Here is a 16,388-nt window from a genome sequence, read left to right as displayed (position 1 = left end):
GACTTAATATATGGTCACAACCTTTGTCCAGGCTCTTCCCTCTAAATTTGTGCACTAGACAATTGATGAAAATGCAGTTGTGGCAGAAGGCGAAGAAAGCATGAGAGGCAAATCTTAGCCACACACCTGAGAGGATAGTTTCTCACCAGTCCCAGGTCTCCTAAACTTCTTTTCTCCTTGCTCCACACAATAATTTCCATCTTCTTCTTCACTGCTGGTATCTCCTAGGGATTCAGGAGGTTTCCACTATGCTCCTTTTTCAATCCAGATGAAGATATATGTTCTTCTTGGCCAAGGCTTGCCTAGGTCCAACCTATAAGCCCATTCCCTCAGGAGATACTGCAGGAATGACTACCATGGCTTTTATCCATTCACTTCTCTGGCCCTGCAGTCTGCAGGTCCCAAGAAGGAGCTGACTTGCTGCCAATCCTTCCAGCCCCAAGAGATGGGAGCTCAGTACAGGGACGTGTTTGGACCAGAAGCTGGTAATTTTTAATTAGGAAAAAAAAAAAAAGCTCACTGAATTAAGATAGGTAGGTAAATAAACCTTGCAGCAGCTGAGAGGGATGGACTGCTTCAGGCTGCTGTATGTCTCATGTTGGTTTTATCAGGAGTGCCTACTCCAGCACCACTCTCCAGTTCTGTTTAATTTTCATAAAATGTTTGTTTCTTAAAATTTCGGGTTGCTTGGCTAGTAAGGCTGTAGGTAACTTCTGGCAGGATGACTTTTTCTTTTTTGCAGATCACTGAGTAATGACAGTGAGCCTTGTGCTGCTGATTCCCAAACTTGTTCTGGTTCGTAGGCACCCCAAGGGCTGTTCTGCAGTGCTGCTCTGTTGTAACTTGTTCCACTGTTAAAAATGAAAAGCTCCCTCAGATTAAAAAAGTGTACATGAAGAAAATGAAAGATTAACACTGTACCTGAACCTAATTCCTCTTCAAAGCTGCCTTTAAGATCTCCCTTGCAGTTACCCAAGACCTCTCCAGCCACGCTCACGTTCCTCTATCACACAGCCCTTGGCTCCACTCCCTCCAAGTTAACTGGAAAGTCAGCGTGTGCTATAGGGTGAAAATAAAATTTCAAAGCAGTTGCTGGCACCTCTTTCCTTCAGATCAGTGTAGGGAGTTAGATTTGCAGTTTTCTCTGAGATTTAGGCATTTTGAGACTGTAAATAAAACACTGTTCAAACTTGTTTGCAATATCCACAGTTGCCTGGATATGCTGATTTTGCACTAGGCTCATGCTCCCGTTTAACAGTGAATTGGCTGCCCTGTCTCATCTCTTCCTGGATAGCGTGACTCATGTCAGAAATTGCTTCATGAGTTTCTAATAACTTGATTACGGAGTGTATACATACGGCATCTTTTTGACGGTCTCAGAGCTTGTGAGATACGGCTAGATTTTCACAGAGACCACATGTGATACATAATAAAACTGACTAACTGGGCATTTGGAATATCTTGCTCCTTTGTTATTTTGCAGTTTTGAAGTTTCAGGCAGTTTTCTGTGGACTTTCCATTACCTCTGAGGTATTCTAGTTTTCTGTGGCACCTAATCAATCTGGAAATTGAGGTGGTGAAACTGTTTTTCACTTCCTTCTAAAAGATCTTTAAAGCAGAAATAAAGTTCAAACTCTGGGAGAGGAAAGTCATTGTTTTGTTCAAAATGAAAAATAACCATTTCATTTTGGGTGACAATTTTGTATCCAAATATAAACCACGTTTCATTTGCTTTTCCCTGCTGACATCTCTGTTCAGCATGGGGATGAGGGGGCCTTCCCAGCAGGGAAGGAGGACGCTCGGGAAGGAGAGTCTGCAGTCTCAGCACAGCCTGAGATGAAAGGAGGAGAGGACATAAAACAGTCAGAGCGAATCTGGGTCATCGCTGTTGTTCTGTTGCTGTTTGTACCTGCTGGACAAAACCTTCTCCACCCTCTCCTCTGAGAGGACTAAGTCCCACGGAGGCTCTTTGTGCTGTTTTCATCTGTGCACATTTCAGGGTTGAGAGGGAGACAAATGTTGCCATGAATGAGTTGAATTATTAGCCCCCGGTGCTGTACTTAACAGTACTACCGACCTACACCCAGTGAGGCCCATTTTCCACACGGCATGAATCACTTGCTCGTTTTTTGTGCTCGCTAGCTTCACATTTTAATTTTCCATTCCTCTGGCTTTCCTCATGTGGATGAATAATGGACCATTTATAATACATCAACAATATCAGAGCACACGATTATGGCCTCAGTCAGCGTAATCCCTTCAGACAGCTCGCAGAGCACGAATGTGCTTTCTCTGTCAGGGCAGAGCCACGTCCTGCTCCCACCCGGCCAGCAGAAGACGATGCCAGCCTGGCAGCTTGTCCCCTCTGCCACCCTAAATAGCTCTCAGGAGCTGAGTCATGAAGCAGAACCCATAATAATGGGTGATTCTTTGAACCAAGGGACAACAATCAGCTGTGCTAACAATTGCAGATGGAAATGGGCTTCAGGCAGCAGTTTATCATCAGGCATGCTGTGCCCTTCTATTGCGGTAAATAAATGCCTGGGTAAACTTTTCTTGAATTCAAATAATTAAGGCAATGCCATTGAACTCTACTGCATGGCATTAGGGGCTGAGCCTCCTCCTGCTGCGCTCACTGCAGTGGCTGTGGGGCTCTGTGCAGAGGCAGCCTTGAGGATTGAGCCCTGCTTGCCCTGAGCTGGATGCAGGCACATTCATCCTTATCTTGTGTGGTTGCTACTCAAAGGATGACACACTTCTATCTGTGCATCCAAAGATCTTCATTAGGGACTAAGAGATGAGGGTTAAGCATAGAACTGGTACTAATCACAGTTCTGCCCTTCTATTTCCTTATCATACATCTTTCTCTGCTGAATTTGTTGAATATTTGGGAAAGGAATATTTTTCTGAAACCAGGATTTTGAGTTTGGAAATCTACAGGGTGAACACTGTTTAACCAAACCCCTCCATACTCAGGATAACATCAGCAAGAGATGATGAAACATGCTTATTTAGTGTGAAATGAGCCACTGTCACATGCAATGGCTCCTGACCACCCCGTGCACAAGCCCAGGCCAGGGTTGCAGCTGCCTGTGGGACTTGGAGAGAGCCCCAGAGCCTGTAAGCAGGTAGCACTGCATGAGCAGAAATACTAGAAAACAAGCACTCATGTGAGCTGGCAGCTGACAGGAGGGCCCAGCTCACCACTGATGGCTCCCAGTTTGCTGTGCCCCCACAGAAAGGCTCTGCTTTCAGCCTCTGGGCCATCTGGGGCTCTGCCATCTTCCTTTTCATTCCCCAGTCATTGAGTTTGTATCAGAAACTGAGGGCAATTCTGCTGCCCAAACTCCACCATATATATAACCTCTCCTCTTAAAACAATGAAAAGTAATTTGCTCTCATTTTGGGGATTCCTACCTATGGACAAATGCAGCCAGAACCAGCATGGTCCCATGTTCTGTGCAAGACTGAACAGTAACTTTGTATACTATCAGCATTCAATTAGGGGGAATTAATTGTGGCACATAAGGGTTCCTTTGGTCATTTGGGTCATCTGCAGCTGAACTCAAAGGCAACAGTGCAGTAAGGGGAAAAGATTTTTGCAGCATGTCAGTGATACCAGGGCTGCTTTAGGTAGCATATAGCTCCAGAAGGAGGGTGCCTTTCAGACAGGCCCTTTTCAATAGCTTCAGCAACAGCAAACACGGAGGAAAAAGGTCTGGATCTACAAAGCACCGAGATGCTAAGAGGAAGTGAATGCCCTTCTGGGGCACCTGCAAGCTGCTTCAGCTGAAAAAGCATAGGTGCCAACGTCAGATAAATGTGCAAGTTATCTGATCTTGTATTTCCCCAGCAGTTCTGGCTTTTCCCCCTATGAGGGAATTCCGTCAGTCTATGGTGAGTGGTTTACCTAAAACAAAGCCCTCTAACACTTGGATCTGCCCCATCCCTCGACTTTACAGATACTTGATACCAACCAAGCAGCTTGCTCCATCATGAAGTCAATCCCACCATGCTGCTGACCTCCAACAACAGTGTCTCCAGTGACACCTGCTGAGTCCCTTCCCTGTGGCGGCCAACAGCGTGCACCAAGCCAGTGCACAGTGCCAGCAATGACCCTGGTTTTCCACTGAACACCCTCGTTGAGTCCCAGCAAGGGAGGGACAAAACAGGGCGAACATTCACAGCCTGGAGGTGGACAGTTTGTGTGATAAGGAAGAAGGAAGCTGGGGCTGGGTTGTTTGCAGTTAGATTTTCCTGCTCAGCTGGGCTTCCCAAAGGCCAGCTGATGTCCACAGGTTCGCTTAGAAGAATCACCTCTGTCACAAGCCCTGACCATACAAGCCCCCACTCTATGGAGTGCCTGATAGAAAAGGAACCAAGAACATCATGGTGAAACAACCAATATATGTTTTTTACAATAACTGAAAATTTTTCTTTTCCAGTGGGATCTGAACTATTGCATGAAATGTTTATACTTTATTTTTATCAGTGCCTGCTTTTTATACAAGATCTAGAAACATCAGGGATATATCCTTGTAACTTCAAATTTGATAGAAAAAATGTGTCTTGATCAAATACAACAAATGTCCCACAAAAACTTTTATAGTACATTTCTCTTCAGAAATACCCAACTCAGTATATTGTTACTCAAAAACACAGAACTCGTTAATGTTGTATTTACAGTTTGGCAGGTTTTAGGACATTTTTCCCCTATGGATGTCCAAACTGAAGAAAAATGAACAATTTGAGCTGGTAAGAGAAGAAAAGGGTTTAAGGCAGCCTAATGACATTACAGAAAACAAATACTTTGTTTTAAATCATTCCTTTCTCAGATACTTGAGCATTGCCACCTGGTGCAATCAGGCTAATGGTGGGCAATAACACCCCTCTCTCCAGCTTGAAGACACACTTTTGTTCTGTTGTTATCAGCTGTTTGACACTGATTTTCACCTTTCAAAGACACTCTTGGTTCTGCCTTCTGTCCAATATTGCTGGTTTCAAAATTGTAAAATAATAAAGGTCCAGGGTCAGCCAGCTCTGAACTGTGGTTAAGAAGGGAATTAAACACAGCAGAGAAAATGGAAAGAGCTGGCTGGAGAGAACACAGAATAAATATTAACTTTTAATTAAAGCCCTTTGCAGCGCGCAGTCTGGAGGCGTGTCTCCAAAGGGAGAGGAGGAGGACACTGGCTGTTAGGTGGCCCACCAGCCAGACTCTCCTCTGCTCTATATGAACTAATACATAGTTGGTGGGGGCACGAAGGCATCAAGTCCACAAGAACTACGGTTTTCTTCAATTCCTGCACAGGCCCTTCTAATTGTAGCAGTTTCCCCCCAGGTCTATGGCTGCATTGGACCTGCGTCTGGCTGGCTCCTTTTTTTCTGGTTCATTCTGTCCAAGCTATTTTGTCTGTAGAAGGTCAATGCCAGCACTGTCAGGGCTGGTGGAACTGCCTTTGGAGGACAAAGGGAGATGGAGCATAATGCCCCAGGACAAAGTAAAAGAAGCTATCCAGAGTGAATTGGTTTCTTTTTTATTCTCCTGTTTCTTCTCCTATTCATGAAATGATTGGTCTTGGAATTGTCTCATGTTGTTTCATTTCTAAATAATGCTTTCTCTGTTGTTGGTGAGGTTTTTTATTTACACTTGCAGATCAGCATTTTCAGCTTCCTTAATTTTTTTTCTCCCCTCATCACCAAGAATATTAACCTCTAAAGTGAAAAATCTATATATTTAGGAATCCCAGGAGAAAACATTTGGCTTTCTGAAAATACACAGCTCTCCCCTGGCTCTGTTGTCCTTTAGCCCAAATTCAGTTTCTCCACCCCTAGATACTGTGGAGTTGACATGCGTTTTTCTTTACAGAAGAGAAACCTGTCACTACATGAAATACTAGCATTTCCAGCTTGCTGTCAGTGCAACACATAGTGTTGGTAGAGCCCACCAAGAGCAGGTAGACAGTGGAGCTTCTTTTGGGTAAATGCTCAGATGAAAAAATCATAAAGAGCACAAGACTAACCTGTTCCGAAGACAGATTCCAGTTAAGTTACAAAATACGTGAATTGCACACATTCATTTTTTTTTGGGGGGGGTGGGGTGGGGTGGAATTTGTTTGTATTGACTAGCTTCAGAATGAGGTCTTTGAGTTCAACACCAAGGCTTCTTAAAGGGCACAGTGATGAAATCTCATTTCCATACCTGGCGCACTCTCTGTTTATGAGGTTATATGCCTACCTGCAGCTGGATGAGATTTATGCAAAAAAGTGATGGGGAAAATCAATCAAATTGATGGCTGATGTATTGCGAAAGAGAAGAAATTCAGAGGAAATCTGTGTGGCTGGTAATGTATCTTTTTACTTCAAACCTCAAGATTATAAAATATATAAATTCTCTTGTCTTAACAACATGTAGAGTCATAGGTGACAAAGATGTCTGCAAATCAGTCACTACAGTGATATTTATCTTCTTCTGGGCTTGATCTGAGAGTGGGTGGCCAGATCCCTCCACAGCCATCTATTCATTCCTCTCATGGCTTGCCTGACATCCACCTTCTCTACACCTTCTGTTCACACTGATCTTGGTTTTCCCTTCCTTTTTCTTACTTATGTGGTTCCTCCTCTTCACAGTCCATTTCTCTTTAAGCCTGAGGTCCACAATTTTTTAAATCATTTCTGAGTTAACACTCCTGTAACTGGTCTCTGCTACCCTCGTGGAAGTCGGTGACCTCCCATTTTTCTCCCAAATTTCTAAATGGTCAAAATTGTTAAAAAGGAAAAAAAAAAAAAAAAGGAAATGATCATCCTTACATCCTCCACAAAAAAAGGGCATGAATTTGGGTTTCGGAGCTTGCTTTACTGCAGTCCCCATGAACATTCTGTCTCCCTCTCTTTAGACTAAAGGAAAAAGAAGAAAACTCTTGCTGTTTTTCCTCTCTCAATTACGAACAATGCATCACACCCTTATGTGCAGGCTTATTATCAATCCATTCACAAGTCAGGGTGTGGATAACAATAATAAAAGCAAGCTTATATCACTCTATTATGTATTCACAGCCTTACCTTTGAACAGAGGAAAGAAAACAAATTTGAAATAGAGGGGCTAGAGGTGGAATAGAGAAATTAAAGATATAATTCTACTCTCCAGCAAGGCAACAGAGCAGAGAGGAACTTTCAGTATTACCTCAGCATAATTTAGAGAGTTTCTCTTAATATTTAGTTATCTGTCATGAAGAGTAAATAAGAAGGGCTACCAGGACTATGCCCAGTGAATTAGTTGGTTCTGTTGTGCTGGAATCATTTGTAAAACTGAAAATGATCAGCTTGGTATAATATTTTTAATAGCTCAAAAGGCAAGTAATTGGTTTGGTAAAGATTGTGCTACCCTGTTGCTTTTTTACAGATAAATCAAGTGAGCATTGTGCATTCATGTCAGTCAGATAAAGATAAAACACTTCAGTAGTCTCGGAACTCCACCATATGGATCTTCTATTGATTGGCAAGAGGGAAGATTTTAGGCTTTGAATTATGTGGGGATAAATCTCCACTATATGAGTTGCATTCTGTAGAGTTATAGCAACATGGCACTGCTCAGATGTCAGCGCTTATGTATTCAGCCCTGAGCCGAAACTGGAAAAAAGCCAGGAACAATGAATGTAGATTTCCCAATACCTTAAAAAAAAAAAAAGAACATAATAATTTATTCAACGTTTATGGAAAAAACAGTTGGCTTCTGTCAACTTGGCCATGCGTTTGTCTCATGTGGGCATTTTAAATTCCAGCAATTTAAAAATGCTGGAAGGATTGAAGAAACACCCATCAATATAGAATCATAGAATCCTTAGAATTGGAAGGGACCTTTAACGGTCATATAGTCCAACTCCCCTGCAATGAACAGGGACATACACAGCTAGATCAGGTTGCCCAAGGCCTGATCCAGCCTGGCCTTGAAAGTCTTCAGGGATGGGGCATCTACCACCTCCCTGGGCAAAGTGTTCCAGTGCCTCACCACCCTCACTGTAAGAGACTTTTTCCTTATATCCAACCTAAATCTACCCTCTTTAATCTTGAAGTCATTTCTCCTTGTTCTATCACCATAGACCCTGCTAAAGAGTCTGTCCTCTTCTTTCTTGTAGCTCCCTTTTAGATATTGAAAGGCTGCTATCAGGTATATGTTATATTCAGCAAAGAGTTTAAACAAAGCATAGACTGGGGATGGGACACACTTTCTGAATTCTAATGGGTCTGCAGCTGGCCGGAATGCTGCTTGTTGCACCTCTGGTTCTGGAGGTGGGAGCCAGATTTCTGCATCCAAACAGTTTCTGCCTAGTACCACCGTGTCAGGCTGGGCTCCTTGTTTGCATGCCTATTTCTAAAAATATATGTTGTTTGTCAGGATTATGTTGAAAGATGGTTCAGAAAGTCTGAACGTTAACTATAATTCCAAGGACTGTAATCACCCAGGGAGGTGGTGAAGTCACCAGCCTGGGAGGTATTCATGAAACGTGCAGATGTAGCACTGAGGGACATGGATAGTGGGCATGGTGGAGATGGGGTGACGGTTGGACTAAAGTGATCTTAGGAGTCTTTGCCAACCTTAATGATTCTATGATTCTATGACTGAACATAGAAATGGGGATATCAGAAGAGCAAGCCAAAAAATGAGCTGAATTCAGGAGGTTGTAAAGCTCAGGAGGCTCTGGTCACCTCCACCCCAGAAGCAGCTGCAGTAGGTCTCACTTGATGCCTGATACCATGAGGAGCCTTGGGTCTCCTGCAATGGCACACTCACATCATTTCACCTCCCTCCTTCGCTGCCAGGCCTCCCTACACTGCCCGCAGCCCACTGAGTTATTCTGTTTTATGAGTGTGGATGTCGTACTTACAAGAAAACACTGCTTGCGTATGAACTGGGTTGTGCCTCACATTACATTTAGGTTAATTGTATAAGATTATATATACTATATATAATTGCATATCTTATATCATAACTAATTATATAATTATTATATCCATTATATATTAATATAATAATATGAGATTATCTAGATCATATGCAAAGAAATTGTGTATTAAATACAATTATATATAGTATTAATTTTCCTATATACGCAATCATATAACTAATATATAATTCAATATGATAGTGTGTGTTAATTACACAAAATTCTTTCCAGAATTGGCTTTAATATGAACACTGTCTCTCTGCTAAGACCCAGTTTTACAAAATGCCTGTGTTAAGCATCCACCCATGGTAGGAAGCTGAGAAGTACCCTCAGCTTTCACTGACCAATTTCAGCATGCCCACTGTAGAAATGGGGTGCATCCATTCTAAAGCTGGCTCCAAAAATACAGCACCTACAGAACTTGAGATCCTGAAATCTATTCACAGGTGGCAGCACAAAAATCCACAGCATATCTGCCACAAGATGAAAGCAGCCTGTCTGCAAACACAAGAAGTTCCTTTGGCTGGCATAGGATGTTAACTGTTTACATCCTGCTTCAGTGCATTGGCAAAGCAGCCAGGGCTGCTGCAGGACACCTCCAGGGCTGCTTATGCATTGTTTGTGTTTCGCACCCCTTCACCTCTCACCTCTCTGACAGCATGCAAACAAGAAGGCAAATACTTCTGCAAAACAAGAAAACCCCAACTGAGACCTCTTGCTGGGAATTTTCAAAACTTCAGGGAGGTGTAATCAGAAGAGGGAAGAATTTCTCAGAGAGGGAAGGAGCAATCAGCTGTGTTATGAATTCCTTGCCCTTGCTGGGGGTGGAGAAATAGCAACAGGTGAGAGGAGAGCTGGGAGTTTGAGTAAAGCAGTTTCTGCTTGTGCTGAGTGGCTTTCTGTATGTGTTGGTGCTGCAAAGTGTGCTGGCACCCCAAGCTGTGAATCATGGTAGCACTGAACGTGGTGCAAGGTCTGTCAGCTCAGAGTTCAAGCTTTTTTGGAAATAATTAATCTGCTGGCAAAAAAAGTGACAAGAAAAAAATGAATGTAAAGAGGACAGTGGAGCAGCCTTGAAACCCACTCGTACTGTGCTGTTGTAACAGACTGTATCCTGCCTGTGTGCATGCTTGCATGAGAGTTTACTAATACATATAATGTTAATTACCCGCTTATGTCCTGAAGCAAGGCTGGGAATGAATTTCAGGAAAAGAGATGTTTGTTTTGCACCAGCGCCCACATCCCATATACTTTCGGTCACGAGGAAATTGCCCTGTACCTCCACCCTGCAAGTGCTTGTTCCTGCAGCTGTAGGCACCAAGTGGGAAGAACCCACGGAGCTTACAGGAACCCCCATTCCTTTGCCTCCCCTAGAATGGAAAACTCACTTGGGAGCAAGCCCTGGGTCTGTGCACTGCTCCTGCCCCAGCTGAAGCAGCACAGCTGTTGCTTTAGTAGAGAAAGGGATTGGATTTCACAGGCTGTGTAATCTGTGACAGAGCTCTTTGGCTTGGGGAGAGCAACAAGCCTCACCCAGGCTTAGCCATCCCCTTTCTGCCTGCAGAGGAACGCCCCGGTCGACATAGAAGGAAAATTGTTTGCTGAATTTCAGCACAGCCCTCCTTCCAATTGCTGGAGAGAGAGGGGGGAGTAAGAAAGAGAGAGAGAGAGAGTTTAAGGCAGGCTCTGCACTGGTGTTCTGGGCTATTTCAACTTCAGGGCAACTTTAGAGAACTTCAGTTATTTTTGGTAAGTTTTTTTTTTTTTTTTTAACAAAAGTCTCTCTCTTTCTTTTTTATCTTCGATGCAGCTTGCATAAGTTTGTAGCAGACAACGGGCTTTCAGTACTGTGAGGAGATGTGGGCGTGTGCGTTTGGTGTTCTTTGATGCAGAAACTGAGCATTCTGAGTATAAAATCATAGCGTTCCCAGCTGCTGCAGTTAAGTGAAACCTGCAGACACTGCAGGTTAAGTGTTACCGCTGGGGGAAGGCACGGTGAGCGCTCCAGCTGAGGTGTGTCCCACCTGGCGCACAGTTTTGCTCCTTTCTTGTGTGTGGTAAGATGTACGCTCAGGGACAAACAAATGCGTTCAGCCTGCCTGAAGTTTCTGAGCTCCTTCTCTTCTTCAGGCGTTTCTAGCTTCTGTGCTCAGCCTCCTGAAGTTTTCCGAGAGATGTTGGTTCTCAGTGCCGCACACACCCCTCCATTCAGTAATCTCTATTCCAGATCACGCACGTTGTTTTTCTGACTTCCTCTCCGTGTACGCTTAACCCATCGTATGATCTCAAACATAGCAAAATGCTTTTTGTAGTATGCAGAGCCTTATTCCCAATTGTCGCAGTGAACTGCAAGGTGCAAGCTGTAATTGACGTACGGTGAGGTTGTCTTCTGATGAATACGGGGTTTTTTTGTGTGCTTTCCCCATATATATATATATTCAGATGTTTATAGTATCTGTTCTGCAAGAGGAACTTATTTGTCTGGATATTATATCTCAATGAATACCATTTGCAATATGTATCGGTATCATGATAACGTACTGACTTGGAACTAGAGTCTCTGTATGTTAGTGGTATTTGAGACTAAGACCAACCTTGACAAATTAAATAACAGAGCTAAGTGATGCTGTCAGTAGAAATGGGGTCCCGAATGTCTTCGTTGCGAGGCTGATGTCAAAAAGGCAGGTGACAAAATGCTAGGAAATACACTGGGTAACAATTTTCTGTCCACCTGTCTAGGTCCTTTGTCCCATCTGTGCACCTTAATATGTCTCCAAACACATGAATTCAGACGCTCTGAGGTAGGAGTTTTATCAATAGCCACCTGTAGAAAAACTGAAAAATGTTCTTAAAGCTTTGAGAGAAAAGAGAAAAACCATTACTCGTGAGAAAGCACTGAAGGTCTATCCTTCTACAACAAAAATAACCATTCTTACTCACTCACAAGTTATAAAACAAGAAAGACAGAAAGTTGGAATGTGACTCTTAAAGAGATGCAGGACTTTGCTTACAATCACCTGTTGCGTACACAAGGGAAAACTTATAAGCATTGCCTTGCTCTGTGTCTTACTATAATAAAGAAAAACTATAAGGAATTGTGCAGATCCAAGCAAATTAAAGGAAAAGAAGCTTACGACAGCCAATTTACTCCCAAAATCTAGCTTAACAGGTCAAAAGTCCAGCGTGAAAAGGTTACAGATGTTTAGCAGCACGAGAAAACGCATCGTGTCTCAGAATTTATTAGGTTTTATTAGTTATGGTTAAAATGATAAGTGTGACTGGAGCTTTTAATTACCATAACTCTATAACAATGGAGTTAACAATAACTCTTCAACCATAAACTGAGAACTATAAATCTGCGTGAGGCCCTCTGCAGCGCTGACAGGTTCCGTGATGGCTGGAGATTTTCCGTGGAAGCATGTAGATTTGTTAGCGAAAATTGCATTTTACTATCTTTGGTGTGGCACTCTCATAAAGTAAACTCTACTATTAGATTACGAGGCTTGTGTAAATCTCCAGCTGAAGCTAGCCTGCCTCTAGTCAGAGCTTGTAAGTAATTCATTGGGGATGGCTGCCTTCCAACCTCTATGAAGAGGGTGTTAAAGTCTTCGCAGGCAGACGGGGCAGCGGTAACTTCTAGCACTGATTTGCCAGGGATTTGGAGATGGTGTTTGCTTTATGTTTTTAATTGTCTTGGACGCTCAATCTGCATTCACTGCTATGAGGTCAACGTGCCTCTGTTCACTTTTGGCTGTACTTGAAGCTCATCACTGAAACAAAATCCAACCGTCTGTAATCCATAGTCGAGGGAATCACCGTGCTCTGCGTTAACCTCCTGCTGACTTTGGTGGGTTCAGTGCCCTGTGCTCAGTGCAGGGAGGCTGGGCTGGAGCTGCTTTTCTCTGTGGAACAACACTGGGAACTTCACTGATACCGTATTGGTATCAGTGTCAGTGGAGGGGGTAGGATGTACAGTGTTGGCATCATGTGGAAGTATCGTGCCTTCTGTGAAGCCACAGGAATGTATACTGCCTTGGTTTGAACCTCTGAAGATGTACAGAGGGTTGGTTTTATCTTTCCTTGAGCTTTCTACTTGGGCAAAGAAGCCATTTTATGCAAGTTTAAAACACCGAGGGACATAAGTAATTTTTTTTTTTTTTTTGAGGATTCCTCTAATTAGGAGCTCTAAATAGTCAGAATATCAGCCCATGTATTCCAAAAGTATGAAAGTTACTGGTTTATATTCTGGGTAAAAATTATTTTCTGGACAGCATCACCTGACAGCTGCTGCCTTTCCTGCTTCCCTTAGCTGCAACTACCAGTCTGCCTAGCAGGCGTTTCCCTCCAATGCTGAGCAGAGGAGCAGTGCTGAGCTCCTGCTGGAGCTGAGGTTAGACCCTGCTGGGACCATGCTGCTGTCTCCATGCAGGTGACAGATCAAAACAACACTCCTGTGGCAAGAAAGATCCCACAGATGACCTGCAGCTATGGCAACTCACTAAATCTACGTGTTCACTAGTGCCTTGTGCTCAGGGTGTTAAGGTTGAGACTGGAATACGATATTTTATATTGGGGAAACAAAACTTCATGCTAAGAGAGGACCTTTCATGTGCTGAATGCTTCTTACCAACGTTTTTATATTCTGTAAAGAGGCTGCAGGTAGCTAACTGAAGGAAGTGCTGCCCTATTGCGCAGCATAGGTCTATACTTTGCTGTCAGAGAAGGAGGGGCCATGAGTTCGCCATCCAAATCTGGCCAAATACAAAATATATAAAGGTTCCAATGGCACATAATAAGCCAAGGTAACCACTGGAGGATGCATCTGCTCCCATATCTCAGGGACAACAGCTCTGCAGGGAGTGAGTCCCAGGTTGCAAGAACAGCCCAAATCCCAATGAAATTCCACAAGGCAAGAATGCAAGTGCCTGAAGAAGAGCAGGCACCTAGCCTGACCACTCCATCTGCCCAATAAAGATAGATAACTTTGCTCTCTGCAGAAACTACTATTTGTTTTTTTGTTTTTTAAAAGAGATAAGGTTTATATGATTTCCAAGCCCACTGATAAATGTTTGAGACTCCAAAGTCATAGTAACTTCACTGCTGGGCAAATGTTATTTCTCCTCTGTAGTTAAGAGAACAAACACCACTTGATTTTGATAGCAGTGGACTGTGTCTGATATTTGCAGAGTCAGGGGAGCAGCTGTTATCCCTGCTGCCATCGGATTTAAAATACCTTTCTACCTGCTCACTGACCTATTGACTCTCTCCCCTTGACAAGTGGTATGTTTGCATCTCAGCCCCCCAGCACCTAAACTCAAAGGTTCAAGCTGCATGCATTTCTTCTCATTTCTGCATAGTCCTAGATAAATACCCTGATAAACTACTATTGACATAAAATCTTCACTATGCAGGGAGTCCTAGAAGCTCACACACTTCACCAGTCTCATTATCCCTATTTTTCCTAAGTATCCTCACACTCCAACACTAGAAAGCTAATGCCATTCCACTTTCCACAGGTCACTTCTTCATTTGCTTGCCGTGTGGTTTGCCTCGGCACCCAAACTTCTGACTCTCAGCCAGTCGTAACTCTCCTTTTCCATCAAAATAAGTACATGCCAGAACTTTTCCTTGCCTCATGTTGTTCTCATTTTAATCCAAAGATCCAGCTTTGATGGGATTATATGGGGGAGTGAATTGAAAAATGGAAATTTCAGCTTGAAGAAGAAGCTCAAAGGAATTCCAAGATGTTCTTGTTACATAGCAAGAACTATTTTAACCAGTGTTGACACTGCATTCCAAAGGGAAAAAAATGTCTAAGAGGTATTAGACATTTTTGAGAATTAGTTAGAAAACAGCTTTTGGTGATCCTCAAAGAGGTTAACAGCCCTCAGATCAGATAAGTATCCAAAAGGTTGTGGGTTATTTTGTTTGCTTGAAATGTCTGTGTGTTTATCAGAAGGCTTATGAGCTGGAGATCTGTGAAACTACCAGGAGAAAGCTGGTGGTTTAGATTGGTAATATTTCTTGGTGTGAGCTGAGCTTTCCCTGTTACCATTTCTAAAATCAGCCCAAAGCGTAAAATTTACAAGAATGCAAAATTGTCATTAAACATTCCTCAGATATTTTCATACTATGCCAGAGTGGGTCTGATTTATGTTTTAGTGAAAGGTTGCATTGATTTTTATACGAACTGCGTCCTCACTCTCCTCAAAGTTGACTTTTTCCACATAATGGGTTTGATTGTGAGGAAAAAAACAACTTGTGCAACAAACAGCTTGGACAACTCAGTGTCTAATTAAAGTAACCAGTTAGTCAGAGCCCATTTTGGAGGCAAACTGGGCATTTCCTCGTGGGAATGACTACATGTAGAGTTCGTACTCATGGTGATGGATGACTACAAAGTCAAATAATGTGCACAGTTAGAGGATAACTAATTCATCATGCTTCCTATGAACAGAGTGCTGGAGGTGTTATGAAGGGTAGTGTGTTCATAGGCTTGGCTATTACTCACTACTTCTGGTGAAAGTGTTGGTCTAGAAAATTATCAACTTTGATGTAAAATAGACTTTAGAAAAGTATTTCACACACCAGTATTTATAAGAGGACATTTCAGTTACTGCTGTGATTTACAGAGCTGGATGGAAGCAGACCCTCACAGATCTGTTATGAAGGGAACACATTTAGCAATGGCGCAGTAATCAGGGATCCATGTCGATATTTGGATTCTATGTCCTCAGTGGATTTAATAACCATTTCAGTCAGTCTAACAGGAAACTATGAATGAAACGGGTTGAGTAGAGATAGCAGGAAAAAAAATATTTATTTTTCTTTTTAAAGTTATCCTTTCTCAGAGATTAAAGAGAAGCTTTTGAATAACTGTACTGGATTATGCCAGGAAAGCTCATCATAGGGCATTAATTGCATAACTATAATGTATACGTGTATGCTTTACCAACACTGCATGCTTTACGCTGTGGCAAAAATACATATTTTGGAGCATGGGAGCCCACTGTATGCTCCACTGCCACAGCCAACACCAGTGCCTGCAGACCTTTGTGCTGCAGTGCAGGATAGCACACATAGATACAGGCGCGTGAGTTGAGGCTTCCACTTGCACCAGAGCAAAGAGAGGGAAGAAGAGGTATGAAAAACCATGAAAATTAGCATTTTCCCCTTCCCACAAATCCTTCTCTTTCAAATACGTGATAAGAGATGGAGAAGGAAGGAAAACTATCATCCTCTAATCCCAAACAGGAGCTGGCTGTCACCCCAGCACAAACAGACCTGCTAGCTACTCGCTAGCTCTGTTCTTTTGAGGAGACAGAGATGGACTGTGATAAGGTTTTGGCTCTCGGACATACTTGAAAAATACAGGCTTGGGCCTGCACGCTCAGTCAGAGGGAGCTGGGACTGGCCAAGCTAGCACTGACCAGTTGCAGCAAG

General features: G+C 42.9%; 1 protein-coding gene across 1 annotated transcript in view; it reads left to right on the top strand.

Annotated features, from left to right (window-relative positions):
- AHNAK2 (AHNAK nucleoprotein 2) overlaps window positions 10,501-16,388 on the top strand; it is a 35,589-nt gene continuing 29,701 nt past the window's right edge. The window contains exon 1 of the mRNA XM_021403374.1: window positions 10,501-10,694. The gene's annotated coding sequence lies outside the window, so the exon portion shown is untranslated. The remainder of the gene's footprint in view (window positions 10,695-16,388) is intronic.

This window comes from Numida meleagris, chromosome 6, assembly GCF_002078875.1.
Source record: "Numida meleagris isolate 19003 breed g44 Domestic line chromosome 6, NumMel1.0, whole genome shotgun sequence".
NCBI classification, from domain to species: Eukaryota; Metazoa; Chordata; class Aves; order Galliformes; family Numididae; genus Numida; species Numida meleagris.
The sequence above is the reverse complement of the archived record's forward strand: the minus strand, read 5'-3'. Positions and strand labels throughout refer to the sequence as shown.